The 14,650-nt window shown below is 36.3% G+C and overlaps 1 pseudogene; it reads left to right on the plus strand.

Annotated features, from left to right (window-relative positions):
• The first annotated feature begins 4,174 nt into the window (after positions 1-4,174).
• Positions 4,175-13,074, plus strand: LOC132226586 (ornithine decarboxylase-like; annotated as a pseudogene).
• Positions 13,075-14,650: the final 1,576 nt, after the last annotated feature.

Here is a 14,650-nt window from a genome sequence, read left to right on the forward strand (position 1 = left end):
TTTTCTGTTCATTTCCTCCATTTGTTGACTGTCCCCACATCACTGAGGGTTAACAAAGAACAGCCACATCAGAGAACCAGTCAATGAGTGAAATATCAAAATCATGTCAAGGGTGGTTAGGATTAAGAAATGATAAAAATAATTGCAGGCTGATTTCCAGGACCCACCAGCTCTTCTCCTTTCTTTCACTCACACCCTCAGAATTAGGCAAAATCAGTCAAAGAAGATAAAGCATTTGAAGAAGAAGAGTGCTCTGGGAGCTGATACTCTGTGTATTATACCCAGCCACATGCATGCCTCAGGAAGAGAGAAGAGAGAAAGGAAGAGGGGAATGGATGCCATCTGTGTGAGGCCAGCGTCGATGACTGTTTCACTCGGCCACTTTTAACTGCAAGGATGTCTAGGTAAGTGCATTTGCTCCAGATTGACAAAACTACAGTTATCAAAATCAAATGGCTTAAAACAACAAAATTATTCTCTCATGGTTCTGGAGCCAGAGTCCAAAATCAAGGTGTCAGCAGGCCATACTCCCTCCAGAGGCTTACGGGAGATACAATTATTTTCTTCTTTCAGCTCCTGGTGATTGTCAATGTCGCTTAGCTTGTGGCCACATCACTCCAATCTTTGCCTGTCTTCTTATTGCTTTCTCTCCTTAGTGGTTCAAATCAATCCCAGCCTTCTTACAGGATGTATATATGGAGGCATTTACATGGAGGCACTTAAGGACCTCCATGGTAATCCAGTATAATTTTCCTCATGATCCTTAACTTGATCACATCTGCAAATACTCTTTTTCCAAAGAAGATTACAATAACAGGTTGCAAGTTTAGGGCCTGATATTTTGGGAAGCCATCTTTCAGTATAAGACAGTGAGTACTGCCGAAACCAGTTTGGCTCAGTGGATAGAGCGTCGGCCTGCGGACTGAAAGGTCCCAGGTTCGATTCCAGTCAAGGGCATGTACCTGGGTTGCGGGCATATCCCCAGTAGGAGATGTGCAGGAGGCAGCTGATCGATGTTTCTCTCTCATCGATGTTTCTAACTCTCTATTTCTCTCCCTTCCTCTCTGTAAAAAATCAATAAAATATATTTAAAAAAAAAATGAAAAAGACAGTGAGTACTGACATCTAGGCACATTGTTGTGCTGAATCAATATCGGTTGCTGTCAATAAGAAAGGGGAAGAACATGAATATTCAGTAAACAGCTAGAAACTATCAGTCATAGGCAAAAATTATAATATAAACAAAAGAGAATTTAAAGTAAACAACATCATGAACAATGAAGGGCTATTATAAACTGGTAAAAGAAATAATAAGAATATACAGTATTCACGAAGATTAACAGATAAGCTATTGCATCAGAATTCTTGTATTGGTTGGCCCATCGGTCTTGAATGCACTTTCCTCTAATATGCACATTGCTTACGCCATCATCTATGTCAGATGCTTAATCAAAGCAGACCTGTTTAAACAAGTCTTTCTCTCACCCACATAACTTTGTTCTTACTACCTGCTGTAATTTTTCTATAGCACTAATTGCTATCTCAAATCCTATATGTTACGTTCATTTATTTTCTACCTTGGCATCAGCACCCCCAAGAATGAAAGCTTGTCAAGTGTATTTTTCAGATTTTACTCGATATTCTACACCCAGTGCCTGAAAGAGTGATTAACATACAGTGGGTACTAAAAAAGAATGCTGAAGAAATATATTGATTGAACAATTATGAACATGGATACACTAATTTAGCCAGAACAAGCAACAATTAAAAGAATTATGGATAGAGATAAATCAGCATTCAAGATTTTAAAATACCTATCCTAGAAATGTTAAAGATCAAACAAAAATACATAAGAAAATAAGTAGAAGATTTAAATAATATAATAGTTACACACAACACACAGCTCCAAATCATTCTTTACTGAGGACACAAAATTATGTCCTTATATACAAGGTAACAATGTTACATAGACTAGGTTTTCCAAGCAAAACTCAGTGGAGGGTGGGGGGATGAATAGATGGGACACAGTGGACTTTTAGGACACTGAAAATGCTGTGTGATACTGCATTGGTGAACGTAAGTCATTACATACTTGTCAAAACCCATAGAACCCATGTACCACCCAAAGAAAGAACCTTAATGTAAACTAGGTTTTATTAGTTAATTAAAATGTATCCATATTGGCTCATCAATTGTAATGAATATACTACACTACTGCAAGATATAGGAACAACTTGTGGAAAAGTAGTGGCGGGGGGTATATGAGAACTCTAGGTACTTTCTGCTCAATATTCTTGTAAATGTAAAAGTGCTCTAAATATAAACTCTATTTAAAGAGTGAAATGGGATTGGTAATCAATTAAATGAAGTATCCCATATAATAAAAGGCTAATATGCAAAGTGTCCCCTGGGAGTTCGACCGACTGGGAGTTTGATCGCTATTACATGAGCTGAACACCAGGGGACAACGCAGAATGAAGGAAGGCCCTGGCCGACAGCCAGCAGCGGAGGGAAGGAAGGCCCTGGCCAGCAGCTGGAAGGCCCCAATCAGCCCTGATCTGCAGCCAGGTCTAGGGATCCTACCCGTGCATAAATTTCATGCACTGGGCCTCTAGTGTCTATAATAAAACAAAACATTCTTAAATATATTTTGTGTTAAAAAGAAATTTGTATGGAAACTTCAAAATAATGAAAATACTATATGCCAAGATTTTTGAATATTATTTAACTGTTCCTTACAGAATAGTGTATAGCTTTAATTAGACTGATCAGAAAACAGTAACCTAATATAAAAAGGTAGAAAAATGTAAAGAAAGCCAACACCAAAAAAAGTAGAAAGATTTTTAAAAATCAAATTTTTAAAAAGCAGAAAAACAACAAAAACTCATCAATGGACAGTATTAACAAACATAAAATGCAGTAGATACAGTTTTGGAAAATAGACCCGATGAGGAGGGAGAAAAAATGAGAAATATGAAAGCAAATAGAAAAATAACTGCAGGTACAACAAAGACAAAAAATATGGGATAAAAATATAAAGTTGTATATATGAATTTATTTGTATGAACATGTATACAGTAATTACAAAATAGACATATTTATTAAAGAATATAATTTTTCAAAATTTATATTTGATTTAGAAAACCATTAAATATTCAGAGAATTGAAAGGTAATTCAAGACCTTTCTCACACTCCCTTGCCACTTTAAAAAAAAACACCATGCCTAACTAGTTTTACAAGTGAATTTTTCTGTAATTTTCAGACTGATAATTCCATATAGTAAAAATAGTTCTGGAAAATATAAATAAAGGAAAAAACTTCATAGCTTTGGGAGCGGGGGTTTGGGAGAGAGAGAGAAGCTAATATATATACATTTATATCTATATCTATATATATATATATATATATATATATATATATATATATATAGATAGATATATAAATATATCTATCTATCTATATCTATATCTATCTATCTATCTATCTATCTATCTATCTATCTATCTATCATCTATCTATCTATCTATCTATCTATCTATCTATCTATCTATCTATCTATCTATACCAGTAAAAGCCTAAGTGAAACAGATGGGCTGACCGGCTGGTAGCTATGATGTGCAATGACCACCAGGGGGCAGATGGTCCAATTGGTAGCTATGACGTGCACTGACCACCTGGGGGTGGACGTTCAATGCAGGAGCTGCAAAGCTGAGGTGACTTGGCAGCTGTGGTTCTTGGGTGAAGCACCTGGAACAGAGAGGAGGGAGCCTGATTCTGGGGTGCGTCAACCAAGAACTGCCCTCTTGCAATCCAGGACCCTTTGGGGGAAGTCAGAGAGACAGTTTGGGCTGGATCCCTGCAGGCCAAGCCGAGGGACCCCACTGGTGCACAAATCCATGCGCCGGGCCTCTATTATATAATAATATACATTGTAATTATAAGGATTTAAGAAAATATTAATTTTAAAGCCTATATATCAAACAGAATAGTTTTCTATCTTGGAAAGGAAATGGAAGTAGGGATGTGAGGGGGGAATAAAATAAAAGCCATGAATAACCAGTCACAGAAATACTCTATGAAGTGAGGTCTATGATTAACTCATTCCTCTGCACCTGGGTTCCAGTAAAAATTGAGTAAGAGTAAAAAGAAAATAAATAAATAAACTAAGATCTAATGTGTCAAAACCAGCAGCCACAAGACAAGGAAGAGGAGGAGGAGGACGGCTGCAGTGATGACAAAAAAGTATCCCTAGTCCCCGCAGACAGAAAAATTACTTACCTAAGCATGACCAAAGATCCATGTGTATCTGAATCACACACACACACACACACACACACACACACACACACTAGTTAAGTCAATTGTTCTCAAAATGTGGTCCTAGACTGCAAGCATCCACATTCTTAAGTTTCCATCAACACGGGAATTTGTGAAATGCACATTCTTGAACTTTACCAGGGTTCTTCTGTATCGGAACTCGAGAAATGGAGCCCAGAGATCTGTGTTTCAACAAAGTGCATGTTGTGCCGGGCAAAGGGGGTTAATGGGGGAAAAACAAACAAAGGGGAAAGCTGTAATACCTTCCACAATGATGATAAATTAAAAACAAACAAAAAAGAAAACACAAACACACAAAAGTGCATGCTGTAGTTTGAGAATCCCTTCTTTAAAAACAAGTTTTAATATAATAAAGGAAGTTAAGATCGTAGGCCTTGTGTTTGTAAGGGGCCCCATAATTCATTGTCCAATCTGAGACACTTTTGTGTTTAAAAAGGGAATTAGTAACAATTATAATTTTTATTGTAATAAACTATAGTGCCAGATTTATGTTATATTATGGGTAGGAAGAGAGTCCCTGTGAATATTTGGCAATGAGAGCATGCATTTAGAAAAAACAAAAAGTTAAATTTGTACTACTCATGTGATGCAGCCACCCCTAGCCTGGAGATAAACTAAAAGCTGGTCCTGAATCAGGGAGTTCCATAGGTCATTGCAGAGACAACTGCAAAATCACATCATAAGGTCACCTTGGCCATCCAGGGCCAATGCGAGTAGAAATGCTCAAGAAGCTGGTTTCTGAGGGTGAATTCACAAAAATTACAAATTACCAAATGACATTACAGTCATAAGAGTGAGTCACACTGGAGCCATTAACAAGTGAAAGGCTCATGCTAACAAAGCAATCTGCAAGAGACTTTAAAAATGTTTGAAATACTTAAAGAGAAAAATAAATGGCTAAATCCCACAACATAAAAATAAATGACTAAATTCATAACATTTTCAATCATTGGTTTGAAAATGATTGTTTTGGGGAAAAAACTAGATTATATAAACAGAACAAATTGTATTTAAACTATAATATTCAATGAAAAATAATTGGATCATGATCAGTTCTGAGATTCTTCTCTGGTAATAACTGGTACAAAAGCTCTAGGATCTCAATATATGTAGGGGTGTGTGTGTGTGTGTGTGTGTGTGTGTGTGTGTGTGTGTGTGTGTGTGAAAAAATACTTTTACTAGCATAGTTTAGTTATAAATAATAGTAATAACTTTAAAAATCATTACATGCCATCCTCCTTCCTGTAAACCAGGAAAAACATAATTTCAGATTCCAGATAATATGTAAGACATAAATGCTGACTACACAATTTAGTTTTGGACATCATTACAAAAGAGAATCACTTGTTTTGATGTCCAGCTTTTTATTTCTTGGATTATGGCTTTCCTAAAGAGATACATTTTGAGGAAGTTTGCTGAGCTAGAATTCACTATTTGTAAATAGTGGTTATGTTGTATTTACAAACGGAATAGATGTATTTTTACCTGAGGACTATTAGATAGACATCACACCCAGGCTGGCCACATTCTTCCATCCTATGGATCTTTGTAGCCTGGAATTAATTCTGATAATCACCTTGAGAAGACACACAGCAAGCTACTCAGCCCACCAGATCTACATCTTCTTCATTTATATTCTACTATCTAGAATAAAGCCTGAAGTTAGGTTTTTTCATATTTAATATACAAGATTTTATTTAAACTATTTATTGAATATTTAAATATGTTATTATACATGAAAATAAAGTGGGGAAAGTCATACTACCTCTGCTTAATAACTTCTGGTAAAATATATTCTTTCAACATCTAAGAAAAGTATTTTATGAAAAAGTGTAACAACTATTAAATGATTTCCCTCCTAGATTTATTTTCTGCCTCATCTGGCTAATCATATTTCCTTCAGAGATTTTAATTAGTCTTTCCCAAGGCATGTGGTTATGGAGAGCTTTGTATAAAATAAAAGAAGTAACACCTATAGAATAGGTGAGTAGAAATGACTTAGGTTATGTTACTGATTCTTCAAGTCTTTAGGATCACTTCGAGTGAGAATTGCTAATTAACCATACCTGTAATTTGCTCAAGGAGTGACAGATTGGGTACCTACGGCTAAATCAGTGGATAAGAATATAATCACATAATTTTAAATTTTTATAAGACGTTTTCTGAAATGATCTTTGTGGCTTTGGCTCAAAGCTATTTAGACATATGATAAAGACTATCTTGATGAAATAAAAATTATAATTGCAATTGTTACCATGTGTTAGACTATCATTGCTGTTTATGTTTTTTTTTTCCTCCTTTCCATTTATATCTCCTCCTCCCACATAATGACTAACTTTAATTCTTAAATTTACACATTTCTAGCAAGGAGTATTGCTAAACAAACAAACAAAAAATGGATTAGATCTCCATACTTCATCTTGATTCATTTGTTCACTTAATAAGTGGAGTTTAAAGATAATATGAGTTATCAGGAAATTGTTAATAATCTTAACATTCTTAGACCTACCTTTTGTTTTCTCTTTCAAATTTTCATATAAAATTTAATGTCATTTCTTTAAGTACCATCCAGTTTTTGAACATTTAAGTAAAATATAAACTTGCTGGCCAGTAGGATTTCTTAGGTGATTAGGAGACACCTCTCTTCTTCTCCCTCTCTTTCTCTCTCTCTCCTTCCTCTCATTTCTTTTCCTTTTCTTTCAATAACTTATTGGATTTTATTCCTAAATAACAGAGGCTAAATCCATGTAAGAATTTCAGGACATTTTGATAGAATAAGAAAGGCAGTTGGTGGATCCATTATTACTGAGATGTACCAATCAGTTGTCTTCTGTTTAAATTCAAACTGTTTTGCTATTGCCTATATAGGAAATACACCAATAAAAGTATATATATCTCACCCCATAAGTATAATGAAGTGAATTAGTTATGCAAATAATAATAATAATAATAATAATAATAAAAAAACCTTGAGAGTGTTTGCTTAGGAAGTTTTTAATATTCAGTATTTTTGGAAGTGTCAATGAAGTACTGATGGGGTGGTCATAATAATCTGGCCAGTCATAATAATCTGCCCACTCAGTGTGTGTGAGTGTATATGAGCGTTTGCAAACATACAAGGACCTTATAATATAAAATACATTGTAGTCTACACATGATCATAATATTATTTATATTTTTACTTACATATTTTAAATGTCATCAAATATATTTATATTTTTAAAACAATTCTTTCTTTTTTCTTGAGTGCTCAGCATTTTAAGTTTACGTCTTAAGTGAATGTACTATTTGTGTAATGCACATTTTTTGTAGGAAGGGTAAAAAATAATTAATATGTTTCTCAGTCTTTCTCCTCCCCTTATTTATTGGTGTTCTGACCTAGTCTGGTTCTTCAGACCTGCCCAATGACGATTGTGGAAAGGCAAAATGGTAGAAAGGAAAAAGGCAACTCAGTCAGATTATCATAGGGAAATGGCTAGGGTGAAGGATGGAAGGCTTTCCACTCCAGCATAGCAGGAGGCACAGCAATAAGTTAGAGGACAGACTGTAAAGAGCTATGGGAAAGCGAGTTCAACCGAAGTAGCAGGGTGAGCCTCTCAGTAATTTTCAAAGTATAGACAATAGAAAAAGACAGATATTTTTAAAAACAATTTCTCTGGACAATACTCTTGGATGCCCTGTAATGTTATTGAGGTATGGTTGCAATGACTGACATTTCTTCTGCTCTAAGTATGGATCACATGATCATTGTTTTGATACAGTGACATAATTCAAGTGAGTAGTTAGATTACCAGCCATCCCAGGCCTCCTGAAGACCTGTAAGCAGGCCCTGTAAAGCATATCAATATAAACTGAAATACTACATTAAAAACTACATTGCAATAACTCATTGCAAAAAAATAGCTCTATAAATATTGTATGAATTGGTATTGTTTACTAGTTTTTATTAATTAATATTGTCTATGTTTTAGCCTATGATGGATCTATTAAAAGAATTATCAAGACAAGATCAAGTGAGTATAGCCCCAGGGTGGAATTAATAGGAGAATATCTCAACTTTTGGATGTGAAGATGAATTTAAAGCAATTGAGGATATACTGGGGTTTTTTCTAATTCTCTCACCTTGTAAATTATACAGTTCTAATATGAGTGTCTTTGTTTTCTTTGGGTATAAAATAACATGAATATCTCCTTTATTATTTATTGAGTAATTGAGAAGAAGGAAAGAGGGGGAGTTATTAGTATTGCTGGGGCAAAGACAACCAAACCAAGCCTTTTAATTTTGTAGATGGGAGCACCAGAAAGCTCATCTCTGATTAAACTAAACTTGCTTTTGGGGTCTAAGTACATTTTTTTCCCAAATCCTTAATGTCCAAAAATATTAGAGTCAGATTCAATTTATTTGAGGCCAAGTTTAAAATGCTATTGCAAAGGTAATTGCATATTTGTATTTAAGCAATAAGGTCAGATTTTAATTATTAAAAGATTTATTTTATTATTAATGTCATATGCATAGAAAGCTCTTCATTTATTAATTGATAGAATAATAGTCATTATATTTTGAATTATAAACTAAATTCTCTTGAACTTAGAAGTGTTTATTTTTGCACCCTTTTGGCAAAATAAATCCAACATGCTGAGTTTGTCTGATGATTGCTGGGGAGAATTGCCATTAAACCTCAAGCTGTTCAAACTATTTCTCAACAGCTTTCAGGGTTATCATTGCTCACATGGCATTGAGATAGATCCCAGTCCTGTAAACAGTGTTCAAAGCTGATGCCTTGCTCTGTAAAGCAGTTCCTGTTACATAAATCTTAGATGCCATAAAAATCTCTTGACAGGAGAGGGGAAATTGATGGGCGATTACTACTGAAAGAATGATTGACAGCAAGACAATGCAGGGCATCTTTGACTGAGGGAAACATGGCCCATCGAGGACTGCTTTTTCAACCCACAGAATAAATAAGAAAATGCTCTTAGCTGTGAAAGTTCTCCTAAAATGACTGCGTATGACAAGAGCACGGGGAAAAGAAGTACAACTCCATATATTGAGGGGTAACGGTGACCCAAATTTTGCTTTTTATAAGGTAATGATTCTTACACCTGTACATACATCACAGTGATTAGTGGTACTTGTGAAAAATGAAGGTTTTTCATTCTCACTGCAGATCTAGAGAATTATAACTCAATGATGGAACCTTGGTTTCAGCATTTTTAAAGAATCATAGATAATTATCCTAAATAGTCGAGTTCCAGAACTACAACTAAAGAACACTTTTAATGCAGTCCTAAAAATATTTAGCTTCTAGCCAATAGAAAGTCTAGTTTTATCATCATTATTTCCTCTATATCATTGATTTTATATTAATATACATATATACTTTTTAATCTTTGGAACAGATTGAGCAATATCATTTCCTTTTTCTAATAACTTCAAATATTATCTATTATCTGAAGACTAAGATTCAATCTCTTTTGATCAAATTTGAAATATTTGACAATTTCTCTTTATTCATTCTTTAAACACTTATTTATAATATCATATCCTCAGCATTCTATGGTCATGCCAAACACTTCCAGACAACAAGGTTAGGATGACAAGAATATTGGTTTCATTATTTTTGTCAATGATAGCATCCCAGAAGTAGGAGTTGACACAGATATATTTGAAGTTATCCGGGGATTTAAACTGGCAAGTTAGAAACAAACAAACAAATAAAAACAACAACATGATTTAAGGAGCTGAGTATCCAGTATGCTGGGGAGTGGATATTGGAACAGTGGATCAGAGTGATTAGGATTAATAGAAAGGATTATAGAACTGGGAGGGATGATAGGCTGTGATAATTAGAAAAAAAAATGTGAAATAGAAGGCAGATGAGGAAGCAATGAAAGTTTGATGGAAGAATGACAGCAACTGAAAGTATTGGTAATACCAGAGAGTGGTATTACCAATTTTTCTATAGAAATCTTCTGGAATTGTCCAAAATAAACCTGAATTGGTGGTTTCCTGTTGTGGTGGAAATAAAGATCATTGGCTTTGAAATGACATAGCATCTGTGAGATAAGAATGTTGAATAATCGATATAATATCTCAGGATATTAACAAGAATTTGGGTAAAGGGGGAAATGGTGAACAAGAGACAAAAATATTATTAGAAAAGTGGGGAGTGTGGAAGACTGAAAGATGACTGTTTCAACAATGGAAGTGGAGGTGTAAAATCATGATATGGACTTTAAATAAGGAGACATTTTTAAATGTGGTAGTATGACTTTCTAGAGTAGAAAGAGGCAATGATTATCATTTCCTCATTTTGTCCTTGACCCAACATGGTATGTATGGAAAAGGTAGTTTCTTATAACAACTATGTTTTAATGTGTCAACAAACATAAATTATTTGTTATACATTTAAAACTATGTTATATTTTATAATAGAAGAGGGGTGGAGACACAGATAAAAATATTTTTTTACCCTTAGAATGAGCTTAAAATCTAATTAGGGAGACAAATCTGCACTCTAAGAATGTATGAACAAGAGACTGGCTTAAAAATAGTTTAAAATATTGATGATATCCTAAGTATGAAATAATTATGTATTAGGATTCTAAATCATAAATATGCTACTATGGCCCTAACCGGTTTGGCTCAGTGGATAGAGCGTCAGCCTGCGGACTGAAGGGTCCCAAGTTCAATTCCAGTCAAGGGCATGTACCTTAGTTGAGGGCACATCCCCAGTAGGGGATGTGCAGGAGGCAGCTGATCGATGTTTCTCTCTCATGGATGTTTCTAACTCTCTATTCCTCTCCCTTCCTCTCTGTAAAAAAGTCAATAAAAGATATTTTAAAAAATATGCTATTATGGTGTGGAAAACCCATTTTAAGTTTAGTTGAGTAATATAAGAGATTATTTATTTTCCTAGGCTAGAAGCTGGAAATAGAAGCTATAAATGTGTATCTCATATCTGTTACTATGTAAACAAAAATATTAGAGGCTTAAGTTGATGCTGAAGATGAAGTTAGTATTTTTATTGATAAAAAATGAAATATGGGAGGACACCAAGAAAGCACAAAGCAAGGGGATGAATGGATTCTCAGCCTGACTAATTTATTGTATCAAAGAGAAGCTGATAAGTTTATAATTTTTACTTGCTTGGACTTACGAAGAGGAAAAGATAACTAAATGTAAACAGTAGGTCCTAGGTTACATCAGAGACCCGTTCCTACAGGGCGGTCTAACCCTATTTGCGCCGTAAGCCGGAACCCACCTACATAAGCACCTGTGTCACTCACAGGGAGCACATACACAGCAGTAATGAAGTGAAACAGTAAAAAAAATTAAAGGAAAGATAACAATTCCTGACCTTCACTTGTGGTAAATAAATAATAAAAAGCATAAAGCACATATGTATATACGTCAAAATGACGGAACTTTTTTTTTTTTAAATAAATAAATAAATAAATGTGCACATCTGGTGTGCAAAGCTGGTGTTGCGCGCTGCCACCGATGACTCCAAAGCAGTTTGTCCTCTCAGTGTTAAATTTGGTGCCACACTCAAGACCAGCAGGCTTCTTTTGGAGCGGGCCACGGAGCTCAACATCGATGTCATCGGTGTCAGCTTTCACGTGGGCAGTGGCTGCACTGACCCTGAGACCTGTGTGCAGGCCATCTCTGATGCCCGCTGTGTCTTTGACATGGGGGCTGAGGTTGGTTTCAACATGTACCTGCTGGACATTGGCGGTGGCTTTCCTGGATCTGAGGATGCAAAGCTTAAATTTGAGGAGATCACCAGTGTCATCAACCCAGCCCTGGACAAGTGTTTTCCATCAGACTCGGGAGTGACAGTCATAGCTGAGCCGCGCAGATACTATGTTGCATCAGCTTTCACACTTGCGGTTCATATCATTGCCAAAAAGCTGGTCTTGTAGGAACAAACGGGCTCTGACGTTGAGGAGGAGTCGAGCGAGAAGACCTTCATGTATTACGCGAACGACGGAGTGTACGGGTCATTTAACTGCCTCCTCTACGATCATGCGCACGGGAAGCCCCTGCTGCAGAAGGGGCCCAAACCAGATGAGAAGTAGTACTCATCCAGCATCTGGGGACCGACCTGAGACGGCCTCGATCGCATCGTGGAGCGCTGCGGCTTGCCCGAGATGCACGTGGGGGACTGGATGCTCTTGGAAAACATGGGTGCTTATACCGTGGCTGCTGCTTCTACTTTCAATGGGTTCCAGAGGCCGATGATCTACTATGCGATCTCAGGGCCAACCTGGCAACTGACGCAGCAAATCCAGAACCGCGACTTCCCACCCGAGGCGGAGGCGGAGGAGGACGCTGGCGCCCTGCCTGTGTCCTGCGCCTGGGAGAGCGGGATGGCGCTCCTCCCAGCAGCCTGCGCATCAGCCCGGGTGAACGTGTAGACGCCATTCCTGTAGCTGTTACGCGAGTGTAGCTTGACAAGGGACCACTTAACTTAATGATTGCTAGTTTGGAATGTCTTTGCAAGTGGGGGTGGCACAGATGGAACAAGGTGGAAGGCCTAGGCGACGGGGTTACACTTACGTGTTCCTATGGAAACTATTTGAATATTTGTTTTATATGGATTTTTATTCAATTCTCAAACATGCTACCGCCGAGCGCTCCTCAGCTGCCAGGCGAGCATTTGTAGCTTGTGTGTTGGCAGAACCAGCCCGAGGCTTAGTGTTGTGACCTGTTTTAACAATAAAGTACCTTGGAAATTAAAAAATAAATAAATAAATAAATAAATAAATAAATAAATGGGAGATGGCGACATAAACACAAAACGACATACCTCGAATCCGACGTAACCTGAAGACTGTCTATATACCAAATTTGTTTTATATTATTTATAATTTGTTTAATACACACATAACTATTTTCAAAAATTTCTTGCCTTGGCCAGGTGGCTCAGTTGGTTGGAGCACATACCCAGGTAGCGGGTTCGATCCCCGATCAGGTTGTGTATGGGAGGTCATTAATTGATGTTTCTCTCTTTCTCTATTCCTCTCTCTCTTAAAAATCAATAAAAATATATCCTCAAGTAAGAAATTTTTATTTTTATTTTATTATTATTTTTAATATACCTTTTTATTTATTTCATAGAGGAAGGGAGAGGGAGAGAAAGATAGAAACATCAATGATAAGAGAGAATCATTGATAGGCTGCCTCCTTCACATCCCACACTGAGGATCAAACCCACAACCCAGCATGTGCCCTGACCTGGAGTCGAACCATGACCTCCTGGTTCATAGGTTGATGCTCAACCACTGAGCCACACCAGCCTGGGCAGGCCTTGGGTAAGGATTTAAAAAAACAAACAAACAACAAACAAAAAAAACACCCTACTGTGTAGGTATTATTGGACTAGCAAATGTCAAAAATTGTAATTACTAGGGCACTTGAAAGTGGAATCACATCAGGCTTGGATCATCTCTCTCATTAATTACTTCATTTAACATTTAAATAGCCCTATTATTATTAAAGTCTAATGGTGGAAACCATTTTGCAAAATCACACAAACAAATGTAGAATAGTATTTGTATCAAGTAATTGTATCTTCAATCCTGAAGTAGTGGTGTTTCAGCTGACAGTCTAAAGGATGAGAAGGAACTAAGTGAAGAAAGAAGAGACATAAGGTGTAAGTCCCTGTCATATGAGGAGTTATTGGTGACTTCACAGACCTGGAAGAAGGCCACTGTAACTGGGCACAAGGAGTTAGAGGGAACTTAGTGTAAAGTAAGAATGAACATGACATACGGAGACTAACTACACAAGATCCTTTTTGACCATATTCAAGATATTTTACTTCATATTTAGAAAAATAAGAAACCATAAATATCACTTAGCAATGGCTTCGATAATTCTACATTATTAGCAAATACACCAATCTCAGCATCAAATAATGTTAAGATTATTTACCTGATAAAACTATGTGGGGGTTTCTTGGGGGGGGGTGAGCTAAGTTAAATCTGCTCTTCATGTCTCCTATTCTCATTTTAAACATAAATTAGGCCAGATAAGTTCTTTTTAGTGATGGTGGAGGCACTAGAAGGCAGGCGAAAATCACTAGGACCTGGGCTTGGAACTGGATCGCTTATACTTCCAACTTCAACTATTGGCCAAAGCAAGTCATATGGCTGGATATAAAATCAAGGGGTAGGGAAATATACTATTCTACTGGGAAAAGAGAAGCAGTAAAAAAATTATGCATATTTAACTTAATGTACCACAATATGGAAAAAGTGAAGTGTGTGTGTGTGTGTATGTGTGTGTGTGTAAGAGAAAGAGAG

This window comes from Myotis daubentonii, chromosome 2 (assembly GCF_963259705.1).
Source record: "Myotis daubentonii chromosome 2, mMyoDau2.1, whole genome shotgun sequence".
Classification (NCBI taxonomy): Eukaryota; Metazoa; Chordata; class Mammalia; order Chiroptera; family Vespertilionidae; genus Myotis; species Myotis daubentonii.